The sequence below is a fragment of the Pseudopodoces humilis genome, chromosome 2, assembly GCF_049639895.1.
Source record: "Pseudopodoces humilis isolate 2021_Gansu_Grassland_sample_001 chromosome 2, ASM4963989v1, whole genome shotgun sequence".
NCBI lineage: Eukaryota > Metazoa > Chordata > Aves > Passeriformes > Paridae > Pseudopodoces > Pseudopodoces humilis.
The window spans coordinates 50,916,115-50,929,005 of record NC_142201.1 but is presented as its reverse complement, the minus strand read 5'-3'; positions in this window follow the sequence as shown (position 1 = coordinate 50,929,005).

The window sequence follows — 12,891 nt, the reverse complement described above, 5'->3', positions numbered from 1 at the left end:
TAACAGACTTCACAAGAAGCATGAGTTATTGAGGATTAACTATGACACTAAAATAAGAAAGTCATTTCTGAAGAGGTGAATTCATGGTTTCTGTGGATATCTTTTGTTGCTCCTCTAGAAGCATATCTGAGAGATGGAAGTTAACTGGAGACTGGTTTCCATGCTCATTAAAATATGCAACATTCTCCATGACTAGAGGAGATCAGGAAAATATAAAACATATTTGCAGATTCCTAAAATTCTTATATGTATGAAAAATACTACTTTTTTTATTATTATTGAAAACACAGAGTTAAATAATTTTGCCGTGTCTCCTTAGTTAAAAAAAAGCTTATTAAACAAAATGTTTAATAAATTCTTTCTGGTGCAAACAGATATTTGCATGTATGTTCCATAAAAGACAAAGAAATTCTGTTCTCTGAAGATTATACTAGTCTTAACCTAGTTATGGTTGAAATGAATATGAAAATACAAATATATTAAAATATTTTTCTATGATATATGTATTGTAAATAAATTGCTCAAAATTACTCCAAAGCATGTCTTCTTAAATTAAATAATTTACAAGTCTTTCCAGTGTTCTAAATAAAAACACGTAATTCCTATTCCCTATTTACATAAATAGTCTGCATAATTGTTCTTTTAGCATGGTTATTGCATTGGTTGATTTGACTAATATTAAATATGTATGAATTTCCTGCTATTCCCTAGGGCTCACAGAAACAAGATGAATCTCAAGAGACTGGTTTAAAGTTTAGATTTAAAGAAGAAAAGCTTTACAGATCCAAGCATCTTTGAATCTTTTTTCATTGATGAAGTCTAATTTTCACCTCAAGTAAATATTTAATAAATAATTATTACTTGAAGATTTACAAGCAGTGCCAAGATTAAGTAAATTATTTGTGTCTCTTTTTTCAAGCTTTTAGACAGTTCTACATGCAACCAAACAAAAGTAGGACATGATTGATCTTAAGCATATTGACTTTTTGCAACACTTTTCACACTGATGAATTAAAATTCTTCACTCCAGCTGACCAACTAAGTTTCTATATTAGTCTTGGAAAATGCAGTTCTTACAACACTGTCCGCCAAAAATTGCTTCTACCTTGCTAGCTGCAGATAGCAACTTATAATGACTATCAATAATAATATTATAGATATGATAAAATTTAAATAACATGGGTAACATTTTTCTCATGCTGATAAAGTGGTAATCATTTTTTATGCATGAAAAAATCTTGTGAGCTACAATACAGGTATTGTCATCAACGGACTTGACATTGCTACTGTTGCAAACAGTGAGTTTACACAGGAGACAATGGGTTTGAAAAGTATAGCATCCTGTTAAAAGAAAAATTCATTATTTTAAGTCTAATCCCTTCAGAAGATAGTATATATGTCTGATTATACTGATCATGCATTGTTAAGGATGCCTTAATGTACTCTTAAATGCTGTACACACAATCCTGGAGTCATAAAATTGTTTGGTTTGGAAGGAACCTTAAAGATCACCTAGGTTGTTCTAAAATGCTTCTGAAACCTGTTCCTACACAGATAACGATGAACTCTTCAAAAGCACCTAAATTGTATAGGGAAAAATCCCACTAAAATAAACAAGGAATTATCTGGAGTCTTAGTCAAACTATAGAAACAGGATGTTTTGAAACCATGCCTTGTGGGTTGGTTAGATATACATGTGCATATAAATATATATATATGTGTGTGTCTGTGTGTGTGTGTCTGTGTGTATATATATATATATATATATGTATATAACCTCTATATATATGTATATATGTATATAACCACCTGGTTCTATATTTATGCCCAGCAGCTAACTTTACTCCAAACTTTGCACATTTGCAAATTAAATGGATTTCATTCTACATAAAATCCACAATGCAGTTCTAGTAAGTGGCACCTCTGCTGACCCCACTAAAGTTTAGTGTATGACACACAGGTGTAGAGAAATGCCTTAATACCAGTAATAACCATTATGTTTTCCTGAATCTGTAGATTATCAGCAGATACTGGATCTTTTCCAGTCTAAACGGAAGCCAAAGTTTATTCATATGGTGGTTAGAAAAAAAATAAAAATAAAATTTGAGGTGACTTCAATGTGAGCCAAGTAGTGTAATGAACCTATAAAATGCTTAGTGAGATGCAGTCAGGCTTGCAGATGTGTTTACAAAAAGGAATGCTCTAGTTTCATATTTATTATGAGCTTTCTCTGATTTAAGACTACTGTATATTGAAACTGAGTAAACAGATCTTTATTTACATAAACGTGACCATATCAAAGCAAAACTAAACTGAAAAAAAAATTATTTCAAAAAAGTATTATCTTCAGTAAACTTTCTGTAATTAGGGAATAAAGAAACCTCATTGAACTCAAGAAACTCTTCAGAAAGGCTATTAGAAAAAAATCAATACCCTTAAAAATAGTAATGCAAAGATGGGATTCTAAAATGATGTTCGTTGGATTCTGACTGCATGAAACCATCAAAGTGCAGCACTCCAGTAACATTTTAATAACACATTCAGGTGGTAATATAATAGATAGGCAGCTTCTTGCATTATAGTCCAAATGTCTTGATGCATAATTCTAGTGTATGAAAAAGGAATTCTTATAAGTAACCTTTCATAAGCAGGTCTGTGCTTCTCCAATAGCTAAAATACAGAATGTTGATGAGACTCCCCTTTTATCAAAACAAAGGAAGAACAATGGCATTGTAAACACCAAAGCAGTGACAGAGCAGAATTCTATATTCATTTTCAAAAATGCAAAGGGTTAAACCAAATACAAAGTAAGGGGTATTTGGATCCTTAAAAATGTAATTTTGTTCTCAAAATGTTAGACAGGTAATGATGAGTAATGACTTCAGCAGTGGATAGGCCCAGACCAAATGGATTTTGTCAACAAGATACTAAGCATTTTCTTCTATATATTGAGTGAAATCAAATGCAACCAATTCCAGAAAAGCCTCAGCATACCTGGAGAAAACGTGACTTTGACTGTTACCAATGAAGTCAAACAGCAAAACTCCCTTCAGTTTGTGTAAATGCATGTCCTAGATACATGACTCTTAAGTGAGTGTTATACTAGCTAATTATACAAAAAAATGACTCATTCCTTGCTTCCCTGAATGGCCAGAACACGAAATGATTAATTTAAGGAAAATATTCCTACTGTTAACCCAGTTACTTTTCATAGTAACAAATAATCATCATCAAGGGAAATTATTTTAGAACATACTTCATACTGTTTGTGCCATACAAGTACAAATGGTAAGAAAATGTTGTATATCTGTTCTGCTGCTCCTTTGGGCAGATGCTAATGGCAGGAGAAACTGGCCAGTTCTAGCTTAGATAAAATCTGTTCAGTTTCCCCATGCTTAGTTCCCATATGTTCTGGTCCTCAGGAGATGTGTTTTTCCATTATTTAATGGGACTTCTACCTCCTCCCTTGGGAGACCGTAATGTAGTCCAATAAATCACACCATTAAGGCTGATTTTCAGTCTAAATTTCCTTTTTATATACATGTATGCATCATCCCTTTCACATAGATCTCCAGAAATTATGGCCAAAAGAGTGAACGGATAAGATATTGTGGTACTTTTATGAGCAAAGCAGCAAGGCAAGACAGAATTTTTTTTCCCAGCATAAGTATTATAGAGCAACTGAGACATACTATTTTCATCATTTTAGTCTTCCAGGGTACAAAATGGTAACTTGCAAGAAGCATCCTCACCATGTGAAATGTGAGCAAAAACTCCACATACAGTAGAAACGCCTCTTTGTACTCCAATTTCAGAAACAGAGATTAAAAAGATGCCAAGTTAAGAGTTTTAAATTTATGTCAGACCTCTGAGCAGTAAATATGTATTGTGCTTTAGCTCAGAGGGCAACCCAGTGTTCCCAGTTATCTTACTCCAGCCAAAAACACTTACTCTAGCTGAGAGCTGCTGTGCAATGATGTGTGCAAACCAAGAGGCAGGAGCCACAGGGCAACAAATGACACACACTGCCCAGGAACAGCTCTCCTTTTCCCTGCTGAGCAAAGGTCTAGGGCTTAGGGGCTGCAATTATTTACTGCTAGTGCAGTTAAAAAGAAAGGGGACCAGAGGCCTGACTGGCTGTTTGGTTTATTTTTTCTCTTGCTCTGCGTAAAACTGCATGGTCTACTTTTAAGATAGTCCAGCGCTATTATTTTCTTATATGTTAGTTTTGTTTACATTATAATGCAATGTGTGAACCCAGCACTTTCAGATGGAGAAGAGACAGGAATTAGAGTATGACAGCATTTTAAAACCTTTTGAATAGCCAAGAGTAGAAATCACTGTACAAATCAGGGGGCAGGTGCCTCAAGCATATTTGGAAATATAAGTATACGAATATCAAGCCTTCTGCCACTAAAGAAAAAATCAGTCACACTCAAATACATTAACTAAAGACACAGATGAACTTTTCATCTCATATTAATGCTTCCAGATTTCAAGGGGATGGTGGCTGTATACTGGTTGGGTTTTTCATGCTTTGTTGTGAGTTTTTTTAACATTTGTACATCGTCAGATTTGCAGCTCCTGTATATACATTGACATTTTTCTCCTGACTTCCCTAGAGTTGTGACAATTTATGTTAATTGAGGATCTGACCGATCTCTCCCATTTGAATGGGAATTTCTCTATACAAACCTCTATTCTCCACTGCAAGATCTTTGAGAATGTTTACTTTATTTCAAGGTGATTCTTGAATTATAAATACACAAAGAAAAGCATAATCAAATGAATGCTACATGCAGCTTTATTGAATATACAGTAGCTTCACTTGATTTCCTTTTCATATTTGTATCAAGCTGGATATCTATTCTAGACAGACTATCATTTAAAACAAGAGACATACCAAATGAGTAAATGAGGTTATATTACTAATTAGCATACTCTCTCCTACTACCTCCAGTAAGCTACTAAAATGTGACTTCCATTTTATCACATAGATGAAACAGTTATCTTTCAGGGTTTGAAATTTCTGTGATCTTTATGCTTAATAAGCTCAGTAAAAGGCATTCAAATTACATCACTTTTGTCTTGGAAGTTAAATTGGGAAATATTGCATTCTCTGAGATGATAAACTCTGTAGAAGATAAATTATCATGAGAAATAGTTTTAATTGATTTACCATAATAAAAGTTATGTGACTTTGAAGTGCAAATGACACATTAAAATGAAGCTACAGTACATTGATAATACAGTGGCTTCTTTGTTAATGAAATTACTGACACTGCAGATGCTTGCTGAAGAGTTGTCCTCTACTGTTAAGTGAGAAACACTGATAGAAATTGAAGATACACTATATTTAAATCCTAGACCAGCTCTCCTTCAGTGAGCTTTACTCTAATCTCAACAAGTGTAATTTCAACAACTGTACAAACAACATAAGAAAAGCTTGATCCTGAAATTTCAGTTTGGTTTGGAATATGGTTATCCTGGCTTTATCACTGTAACTGCACTGAGGTCCCAGGAAAAATATTACTCCTTACCTCAATTGCAAAATGTAGCTAATAGCAAAATGGAGCTAATAAAAACACTTTCTTGTTCAGAGGTGTTGGCCAACAGTGAAACAAAAGTGTGGCAACTGCAGAGATAGCTAGTGTTATAAATGAAGGAAAACGCACATAGGTCCTACACAATAATCCCTGCAAACCTTCTCCTTCTTTTGCCGGAGTAAAGATGAAGACTTTATATGCTTAAGCATATAAAGCCAGCAGCATAAATCAAAACAACTTTGTTTTATCTCATTGTTTTCTCACATCACTTAACACTGTGATCTTTGCCTATATCATAGACTCATAGAAAGGCTTGGGTTGGAAGGGACCAGTGATTATCCAATGATTCTTCTTCCTTTATTCAGATCTTTATCTTACCTTTCTTTTGATTTTACAGTCTTTTTCCCCACTCAAAGAATTTCATTTTTCCTGCAGTTCCCTTTCACCTGTGAACCTTTCAATTTCTGGCTTTTTCCCTTGACAAACGTCTTTCCTGTTTTTCTTTCACGCAACGGTATAAATTTTCCATCTTTCCTCAGACCTTTTCTCAGTTGCTGTTGTATGTCTTATCCAAACTTATCCTTTACCAATCCTACATTCACATTTTTTTTTCTGGACACTTAGTTATCTTCCTTATGAGATTTCTTTACATTTATCTCTTCTTATTTTTTTTTTCCCCCTTACTCTTTCTGAATTCTACATTTAGAAATACAGTAAATTTTCATATCTCATTGTCCTGTTAATTTAAAGCAGAAAGGATCCAATAACTATCCAAACTGTTTTGAATCCATGGGTGCTAGAATATGTAGGCACTCTAAATGTGTGTAGTGGATCAGCAACCAGGTGCCCACTAAGAGTAATGAAATTTACTGCCAAATTTAAACTCACCTTAACTCCACTCTCCCTTTTTCCCCCAGACTCAGCTTCACTCCTGATTCTCCTGCCTCCCTCCTCCCCCAGAGCAGCCCAGGGAAGGTTGCATTCAATCCCTAACACTTCCTCTCTGCCTTCTCATTCTTCTCCTACTCCAGCATAGGGTCTCTCCCCTTGAGAAAGGCATTCACAAACTGCTGCAATGAGGATCCTTCCCATGGACTGCAGTCCTTCAGGAGTGGACAACTCCACTATGGCTCCCCACTGACCACCCTTCGTGCCAGAATACCTGTTCTGCACGGCTTCCTTTCTACAGATCATACCCCCTGCACCAGCATGGACTTCCTTCTGTGCACATCCACCTGCTTCAGCATGGATATTTGCTCCACTATGGTCCTCCATGGGCTGCAGGGGCACAGCTGCCTCACCATGGTCTTTATCATGGGCTGCAGGTGAGCCTGAGCTCAGATGCCTGGAGCACATCCTCCCCCTCCTCCACTGACCTGGGTGTCTCAAGGGCTGTTCTTCTCACATATTCTCACTCCTCTCTCACAACTTTCTAAATTTTATCACAGAGGCACTTCCAGCATCACTCTTTGGCTGTTGTGGGCAATCGCAGGTCCATTCTGGAGCTCTGCCCAACCTGGAGGCAGCTCCTTGTCTATTTTTACAGAATGCAATCCTCTACACCCCTTTCCCCACTACCAAAACCTTTCCACATAAACTGAATGCAAAAATGCACTCCTGCTTAAAAGAACTTGTTTGGGGTTTTTGAATTTGGTTATTGATTCTTTTGAAAAATAATAAAATGCAGTGTTTACTGTATAGTTTTGCATACGTAAACTAGTAAAATTAAGTACATTACTTAAAATTTTCATACTAGGTAATGGACAAATACAGTGAAAACTGCAAGGGTAATAATAATCTTGTGCATTTATTTGTCAGTTTGCAACATTCATATATTCCACAGCCTTTCAGCTTAGAAAGCTTCTATCCATTTTTTTTTTTAGTGGCTGTTTAAACAAAAATAGATGTTTATCTCTTTAAAATTTTGCCAGGAAGCTGTCACTTTCCCATTTAGTCATGCTATGTTGTGACAGAATGTGTCAGCTTCTTGCACAAATGAAAAGAGATATAGATCTGTATTTACTTTAGCTGAAAAATAAGTAGTCATCAATTCTGAGAAAAGTGTTTTCCCATCTGAAAAGATGGATAAATAAGAGAGGTTTTGTGAGGTAACTATTTACCAATGCTTAAAAGGTAGTTGAGAGCCAAATATTCCAGTTCAGTTCTTCTGTAACCATCCCTGAGAAAGCTCATAACATGGAAAATTAGATACCTGTAACAGTTATCAAGGGAGTTAGTGCTCTTCTTCAAGCCTTTGATGTTCAAAAGTATCAACCATAATAAAACCAGGTAGATGAACTAGTTTAAAACTTGGTCTTTGGTCTCATGTTTGACAGAGAAGGAAAATGCCACTTGGAAAATCTTCAACCTAGATTGTACTCAAATGCTCAAAAGTATGGCACTAAGGAGTGACAATTAAGTAGAACTTGTACACTACTCTAGGATATCCTTAGAGATATTTTTAAAGGGAGGAAAAACATAAGAGACGAGAATAATGCATGATATCTGTAACTTTGTAGTCTTGAGAATTCTTTAGTATTTATCAGTCTCACATAACCCAAGTTTCTACTACGTAAATTTTAAATGAAAGTTGAAATTAAAAAATGTTTTTCAAGATAATCGAACACAGCCACTACAAAAAAATCAGAGTATGGAATAGCAGAATCCTTTAATCTATCAAATTCCATATATCATGAATTCACGAAAGCAAAAGAAAAACTGGCCATGAAACATAAAGGCTATCTCCTAGATAGATATCAAAATGAAACTGCATACCACTGAAATCTGGGGAAAATACCCACAAATTTTAAAGAACCAATGTTTCAGCCTGGAGGTTAAATTGGTAAGATAATTTATGATGCAGCACGAAGATGTCTACTTCTATATAAGAAAGAATGAAATGCTTGACGTCTTATACTGAGACGCTCAAAAACTCCACTCAAGGTGAGGGTGGACCATCAGAGAGCAGAATGGAACTTTCCTCTTCCCTGCCTGGCTGACAATTCTGTGCCTGATGCTCCCCAGCTCATAGTTGGCCCTCCTGGCTATCAGGGCACAGCAGAGTCATGTTCAACTTGCCATGGACCAGGATCCTCACATGTCTTTCTGCAGGATGCTCTTTATCCTCTAGTCCCCCATATTTGAAGGCATAACCAGGATCACTCTGTCCCCGGTGGAGAATATGGACTTAGTCTTGTTAGACTTCATGTGGTTGGGGATTGCCTAGGTGTATGGCTTATTATATGTTGGAATGTTCTGAGGAAGGGATTATTCTTCATTGAGAACTGGGTTCTGTTTTCAGAAAAACAGTTAAAAACTCTCTTTTTGAGCATAAAGATAAGCAAGGTCATAATCTGCAGATCTCTAGCATTTGTTGACTACATCCCGGTATCTTCTACAGCCAAATATAAGTTTCATAGCAAGTCTTCTAGGAGAAATTTTATAAAAATCTCTTTGTATAGTTACTTTCACCCTGAAGAGTTAGCAGGAAAGTAACCTTGCTGTGCTCACATGAAAAATTACCAGCTGGTTTGATAGTGAACTGGATCTTCCTTATTTTTATGTATCATATGGTTACAAATTGGAGATCAGGGAAATAAATCCTATATAGTTATATGAATATATATGTGTGGATGACTGTGTGGATGCATGTGCTTTAATAATTCAAAGTGCTTTCTTATTTCATCAAAACATAAGAAAGAATAAAAACAAATGGGAAAGAAAAAGCACTGTATGAAGCTTTGATTAATTAATTTTAATAGTGCAGGAATAATATTTCTAAAGTAAATCACTGCAAACTGTGATTTGGATAGAGGTCATATGCATGCCTAAAAAACAATGTAAAGTCAAGGTCATTATATATGAAATTTCTCAAAAATAAACACTTGGGCTTTAAGATATTTATTCACTGACCCTGAAATGTCAGCTTGACAGTGATACTAATGTAGCACACTTGTCTCTGGAGTTTATCCCACTATGCAAAGGTGCCGCTTACTGTGAGAATCTTTCTTAGGTGCTCCAAGCGCATTCTAGAAACCATCTGCATATGCTATTTTATTGCTAGGTCTCATAAATCAATATTATGTAGAATCATCTATAATTTCATATTGTGTTAGAAATAGGATAGCCACAGAGCTGCACATTTGAGGTCCTAATGACACTAGTGGTACAGTACTTACATTTTAAACATTTTATTGAACAGCTTGAGGTTATTTGGTTTATGAAACCCCCAGATTGTTTCCTCACAAAGCCCTGGGGCTCTGATCTAGTAAAGTTCAAGCTGATGAAAGCAGGGGAGGAGTTCTACTTTCACTAGCTAATGGATAAATAGTAGAAAACATCAGTGGAATATAAAGACCTGGTGGTATATAATCAATACAGCTAATAATGACATTTTTAAATATGCTAACATGATGCTGCAAAATAACTTCCATTAAATGTACAAGGGCCCAACAAGGAGAAGAAGAGTACACTAATCATAAACCTGAGCACAGAGAAGCATCAGCTAACAACCAGTTCCTAGTTCTGGGCTACGGTGCTGTGTTGTACCTGTGCACTGTGTCCACTGCCCACTGTCCAATGTGCTACTCATTTTACTGAGTATCTCAGCTGTACCATCATCCAACCCTGAGTCCAAAAAGGATATACATCAGAAACTGCAAGAACAATTCCTCTAGAATTTTCTCCCTATCTTATCTCTTTTACAAAGTTTTGTCAAATCAGAGATATTGTAGAAGATGTCTTATTGTCCATTTTCTTTCTGTTTGTTACAACACTACATTGAAGTTTTTGGGTTTGCACAGATACCTGGCAGGGCCACAATTCCAGATATATAGACTATTTCAAATTTCTCTCTAGTTTTATGTAGTTAAATCAACATGGCCAAAGGCCAAATTTATTTTTCCATTTTCTTGGCGTTGTTGGGCAATGCCATCTGACACGTGCTGAGATATCTTTCCTCATCCTCAACTGCTGTTTCCAAGTAGATCATCTGCTATCCCCAAAGAAGTTAGTTTGGCTTAGGTACCATGCTCAGGTATCTGATCTTCTTCTTACCTCCCTCTTTTCAAGAGCAATCTTCTTCAACATTCTGTCAGTATTGTTGTACAAGGCTCACACAAGTTCCTGCAAAGACTAGACAGAAGTGATAAATCAGAATGGAGGATACAGGATATTATTCCAGACTATTCAATTATAGAATAATTCCTGTTTCCATTAATATTTCTAGAGCTCCCTTGCTTGCTTTCTCTCAATACTTTTGAGTTATTTCATCTGTTTCTATCTCACACATACATAAGCCCTGTACGACAAGCATTCAGCCCTTTGATTTCCCTCCAAAATTCATGTGATCCCAATGCTGCCTGGCATATGGCCTGCATCTTTGGCAACAACTCTTGTTTGAGCCAAATATTTCACAAATATCTGAATGCTCTTTTAGGATTCATCTTACTTCAGAAGCTTAAACACTCACTGGCTTCAAAAAAAATTTATCCAGGAGAAAACCAGCATGCCAAAATACTTTTATAAACCACACAGATATTATCTTTGGTGTGATTATACAGTCTAGGGTTTCTCAGATATGACAAAGAGATCTAGCAGTTGGAACTGTGTGCATACCATTGTGTATTTATTTTGCACATGTCATGTGTATTGTCAAGATACTAAGAGCCAAAAATTTATAATTCTTTTGTTTTCCCAGTTTGGCCATGACTAGACGCTTGAAAATTTTGTCAATGGTGTGAGAAACTGATGATGGAAACAGCTGTTCTTACACAATTCAGCTGTGAATTCAGAAGCTCCAATAGCTTTTGTATAAGATCTGCTACCTTGGGCAATGTAGGGAACTCAGAGAAGGGTTCCTGAATAAGGGAAGGAAAAATTGATCTCTTATAATTTATCACAAGCCTCCTTGAACCATTTAATGGTATAGCAGTTATTTTCCTTACTTCGATGGGGGAAAGAGCTTATATTACACCGTAGAAACTTACAAACTTGTCCTTTCCTGCACATATTGCTGTTCTATTTCTACCTATCGCAATTCCTGCTTTTGAATATATGAACAGTTAAAAGTGTTGCCTGTGCTCTCAATATACTGATCTTCTCACAATAGTATCATTTCAGTTCCTTCTGAAGCCTCTCAGACCAGACAGAAGTAACACATCCAGAAGTAGCACATCCTAACACATTTTCTTATTACCTTTCTCTGTTCACTCCACTACCTGTTCTCATGCACTATAGCACAAAGGTTACCCTGGTAGAGCCAAAAAAAAAGGTAATCAATGTAGACCTTTCCAGCACAGGCAAGTCACAAAATGGAAGCTGCTTCACACTGCTAGGGGTTACACACTCCTTGTATTTAAGCAGCAGGTTAAAGCATCAGGTTTTTGTTAATGGGGCAAGTCAGCTCCTAGAGTACATGCTATGAATTTTCCTTTACAGGTTTCATAGATCATGTAGGCAATTCAATTCTCTAATACAGCTTCTGAAGTTAAATATCTAGTGTTAAATGTTTTGAATAACTTTGTGTATGTACACAGTAATTATTGCAAAACCTACAACTTCAATTAGTTATGTGCAGAAGAAAATATTCAATTATGTTCTGATAATTTGTTTTATGTCATAGTTTCCAGATACTATTTTCCTCGCCTAATAAACACTGGTAAGTCATTGTTTGTTTTTTCCCTTTTCCTTGTGAGTAAACATACTTTTCAGAAGCTGTGCATTACTCAGTAGTAATGGGGATCTCAATATAAGAATGAAAAAAGAGAATGACTCTAAAAACTCAAGTATGAAACAGTCCTATGTAAATACTTTTATCTTTATGACACTAATCTTTTGTTTCCATTTTCTAACTGTAAAAACAACATTCTAAAGCTACTTCTCCCCCATAGTGTGAATAGAAAATAGGAATTTGTTATAGGGGGCGGCTCCAAGGCTGAAAAACAACCACAAAATACAGACATTATCTTAAAAAAAAAAGATTTTTGAATATGCTGTGGTTTAGTTTTTTCTTTAGTTTTATCTTAAGGATATTTATGGTTTTTATATTGATATATATTTCTCCCTTTGAAATCTTATTATTTAAGAACTGTAGTGAGTGTAGTTCCTGAAGTTTTAAAACTAGAATTTAATTTTAAAAAAAAAAAGTGTTTTTTTGTAACTTGTGTCTGGTATCTATATACTGTCACCACTTGCCTAAATTAACTTTGCTTTTACAGTATCTTTGGGTTTGATGTCTTAGTACTTCCAAAGTACTTCTAAAACCTTTTTAATACCAACTTTGCTATGTAAAGAAAAGAATACTTATATCAAAGAAGACCCAGAATAATCCTTCTTTTTAAACAGA